The sequence below is a fragment of the Emys orbicularis genome, chromosome 20 (assembly GCF_028017835.1).
Source record: "Emys orbicularis isolate rEmyOrb1 chromosome 20, rEmyOrb1.hap1, whole genome shotgun sequence".
Classification (NCBI taxonomy): Eukaryota; Metazoa; Chordata; order Testudines; family Emydidae; genus Emys; species Emys orbicularis.
The window spans coordinates 21,830,281-21,834,855 of NC_088702.1; the positions used below are offsets into that span (position 1 = coordinate 21,830,281).

At 47.4% G+C, this 4,575-nt stretch overlaps 1 pseudogene; it reads left to right on the forward strand.

The window, feature by feature from the left end:
- The first annotated feature begins 503 nt into the window (after positions 1 to 503).
- Positions 504 to 1,745, forward strand: LOC135892800 (interferon-inducible GTPase 5-like; annotated as a pseudogene).
- The last annotated feature ends 2,830 nt before the right edge of the window (positions 1,746 to 4,575 follow it).

Genomic DNA, 4,575 nt, shown 5'->3' on the forward strand with positions numbered 1-4,575 from the left:
GGGGGGCTGTCTGAGCCCCTCTCTCTCCACCCCTGTGCCTGTGCTGGGTGGTCCTTGGCTTTCACTCCCATCTTCAACACATTCCGAAAAGCAACACGTACTCCAGACATCAGACACCTCCATGGCGACCTCCTGCTCTCCTGGCTCCACAGAGCAGCACAGCTGAAGGCCCCATAGTCTACTCCCGGGAGAATTCCATGCCAAATTATTAACAATATGCACAGCTCGTTAATTATGCACGCAGGCAGGAGCACAGAATTCCCCCAAGAGTAATAGTCCGTGCACTGGGGAGGTTAAGGTTTGTGCACAGTGGAGATGGGGATGGAAGTTTTCAGCACATGTGCTGGTGGGGGGTCAGCTGCAAATTTGTTAGTTGCTAGATGAACAGTTTTATTTTTTAAGGCTACATTTACACTAACCAAAAACATGCCTTTTCCTTTTCTTGTCTTGGGAAGAGGGAATCTCTTGCAGGTGCCATAGATATGGAGCTAGTCTCCGCGCTCAGGAAGGATATGGAGTTAATCTCACGTCTCATGAAAGCTCTGGATCTAGGGTTGGACCCCAAGGAACTCTTCAATGGCTCCATAAAGGTGTTTCAGGAGTTCACGGATCTTTTCAAAGACAAAGGACAGGCTGAAGTGGCTTCTATAGTGCAGGCGGAGCTGGAGTCGTTCAAATCCACCATTCTCAACATTGCAGTCACAGGGGAGACGGGCGCCGGGAAATCGTCCTTCATCAACGCCCTGCGGGGACTGACCGCTGAGGGTGACGGAGCTGCCCCAACTGGGGTGACAGAAATGATGACGGAGCCAACCGTTTATCCCTATCCAAACCACCCTAACGTGAGGCTGTGGGACCTGCCCGGCACTGGTACCCCAGATTTTCAGCCAAACACACACCTGAAGCAGGTGAACTTCGAACGCTATGACTTCTTCGTGATCATCGCTTCGGAGCGCTTCAAAGGCAACCACATGGCCCTGGCTTGAGAGATCGAGAGGATGGGGAAGAGGTTCTATTTTGTGCGCGCCAAGGTGGATGAAGACTTGCGCAATGAAGAAAGGGATCACCCTAGAACATTCAGTCAGGAGAGCGTCCTGCAGCGACTCAGGATGGACTGCAGGAAACACCTGCAAAAGGCAGGGATCAGCAACCCAGAGATTTTCCTTCTCTCCAGCTGTGAATTCATGAAGTATGATGCTCCTTGCCTTGTAAAGACTTTGCAGGATGATATCCAAGGTCTGCAGAGACTTGCCTTTCTACTCAGTCTGCCAAACCTGTCTGCAGAAATCATAGAGGAGAAGAAAGCTGCCCTGAAGAAGTGGATATGGCTAATCTCTCTCGCGTCGGCTTTTGTCAATGTTATTCCTATCCCAGGGATCTCTGTTGCTTGTGATATTAGCATCCTGCTAGGATCCATGATTGCCTTCTACAAGTACTTCGGCCTAGATGACGGCTCCTTGGCTAATCTGGCCAGGCAGACTGGGAAACCGATAGCGGAGCTGAAGGCTGTTATCATATCTCCCGGGGCAAAAGAAATAAACAGAGATGTTGTAATCAAACTGCTGCTAAAGACGAGTTTGCCTAAATTAACTGCATATGTACCAGTGCTTGGTCCCATGTTAACTGCGGGAATCTCTTTTTTAACCACCTACTTCATGCTGTTGAGATTTCTCAATGAAGTGGCTGAAGATGCCGAAAGGGTTCGGAAGACCGCTTTGAAGGAAGACGGGAAAAAGCTTAAATGATCAGCAGATGTGTTCATGAATCAGAGACCCAATCCCAGCTGGAGATCAAGGCATGACCCTCCCAAATTTTAAAAATCAAGCCAGAAAAGAAGCGGCATTTTTATTCTTCAATTTTCTGCAGTGAGTCAATTTTCTAGGCTTTTTAGACAAAACATTTTGTCTAATACAGGAAAACCAACAGAATACACGAAGATCCTCAACTGATGTAACTCAATGTAGCAACCAACGTTGCTGTCAGCTGCTGTCTCTTTAGAACCCGGCCTACCAGACCCTCCAGCCAGGACCTACAGCAGACTTTGTGCACCTTTTAAACAATGCCTTTGATTTGAAGAAGTGCAGACCATGGCTAGTTTGTGCGCTATCAGCCGGGTTACAAATGAATGAGGGCACTGGAACAAGCATTTCCCAGTAATGTCGACCATGAGCATTCAAAAAATCACCATTCAGGCCCCTAAAAATTATTAGATTTTTTAAAGTGTTACTGTTTTTTTCATTTGCCTCCTGTTTTGAGGGTTTCTTGGTCACCTTTTCCTGCTGTTCTCCACAGCCACAAAAAACTAAGGCTAGAAACAACTTCTTTTTTAAAATAAAAACTGAGATTCTGCTGTGATCACATGACTCCAGGAAGCTTTAAAGGGAAATACCAATAATTGTGAGAATGACAAGAGTTGGCAACACTCATATATTGACTTGACTGTATCAATGCTGTGTTTTGCATCAGGTGATCCGAGGAGCAATGTAATCATATCATGATCCCAACAGCCAGTGTGAGCCCTTGGACAATTCAGCATATTGCTACGAGTTGGATACAGATGCTAAATTTTAATATAGTCTATAGCCAGTGCAACTGCATTTATACTATATCAATAATTAATGTGCTTGTTGCTTTATCATTACTGCTCTTGCAGATAGTCATATCATATGATAAATTCACTTATAACCTGAATTAAGCCTCTGTGTAGATCATGACAATGGTCAGAGAGGAAAACCCAGTCGTAGGGAGTCCTGTGGGTTAGCCCCACTAATTCCCAGTGGGGAGGAGTCCTGCTGGTTAACACAACTAATTCCGAGTGGCAAGGAATCCCATGGGTTTACACAGCTAATCCCCAGTAGTGGGGAGTCCCATGGGTTATTGCATTATTGCAACCACTGTCATATAGTTGCAACAAAACTTGTACAAAGATGGTCAGGTGAGATATCTATGAAAAGGCTGTACTTTGCTGGTTATGATTATGCTGTGTAGCATTGCGGGACTCACCCCTGCGGCACCTCCTGCAGGTGATCCTCAGGAATTAGCTCGTCCACCTCCAGAGCGCCCCCTGCAGGCTGGTGATCCGCCTTACCGCTGGCCCCATGTCCCTCCCAGGACCTCGGTGCCCCTTTTATATGGGGTGCTGCCCCCCCGGCAGTAACCCCATACAGCCTCAGGGTCTCCCCCTCCCAGGGGAACCTCAGTGTTAGACTACTGCCAGTCCCCATCTAGCCCCCCGCTCACTGGGGCGGACTGCAGTGTAAGCCACTCATCATAGGCAAAGGGGTTTGGACCTGCTACCTCTGCGTACCCATGGGCTTCCCCCTGCAACCCTGCACCTATTTGGCCTGTCATCAGGCCTGCAGCCTGGGGCTTTCCAGGCCGGAGCTCCCAGCTTCTCTGGCCCTTCCCCAGCCCTGCTCCAAGCTAGGCTCCTTGCTTGGCACCTTGCAGCCAGACCCTTCTCCCTCTACAGGCAGAGGGAGACTGACTGGGCTCCTGGCTCACTGCCTCTTATAGGGGCCAGCTGGGCCTGATTGGGGCTTGGCCACAGCTGAGCCTACTTTCCCCCAATCAGCCCAGGCTTCTTGCCCCAGCCACAGCCCTCCCCTGGGCTGTTTTAAGCCCTGAAGGGCAGGAGCGGGTAACCACCCTGCTACATGCTGTTTGTATTCATGTATCATTTTTGTATTGGAAGTTATGAGTATTGGCTGTGTATTTGTATTTCAATGTGTTTGATTCTGAGTAGCACCCGTGAAACATTTGGCCAGCTTATTGAGAAGGGACTATTCAAGTTGAATGGCCCAATCAAGGAGTACTTAAATGACAATGGACCTTGGGAGATGGCAATGTACATCTGATTAGCCTTCCTGGGAACGTTCAACCTAGCATGTGGACAATGGCTGCTACCTCTAAAGAACTGAGTCATGCATGGACATGTGACTTGCCCATGTAACTTGAAACTCCATCTTGCTGCTGTAATTTTCCACAGTAAGTACAAAGGGGCATCCTTCCACATGGCAGAGGATATAAAAGGCCCTGGAAGCCCTTCCATCTTGTCTTCAATCCTGATTCTGACTTCTGGAGGGACTTTGCTGCAAACAAGCTCTGAACAAAGGACTGAATGACCCATCCCAGCTGGGGATGTTCCAGAGACTTGATTTGAGCCAGCAGTCTATTCCATCACTGCTACAAGCCTGAACCAAGGACTATGCAACTGTTGTAAGTATTTCATCCCTTTAACCAATTATAACTCTCATCTATATTTCTTTCTGTTTATGAATAAACCTTTAGATTTTAAATACTAAAGGAGATTGGCAACAGCGTGATTTTTGGGTAAGATCTGATTTATATGTTGACCTGGGTTGTGTGGCTGGCCCTTTGGGATCAGGAGAACCTTGAATTGGGGACACTGGTTTTCATAACCACTCATTCCTATAAGGAGTGCCAGGGTGGATTTGATTTAAATCACTAGTCAGGAAGACTCGATTTAATCATGGTTTTCTACATAAAAGTGCATTCTTGTTATAAGGTTGTTATAACCTTAATACATATTCTTCACAACTCAGAGATAGATGT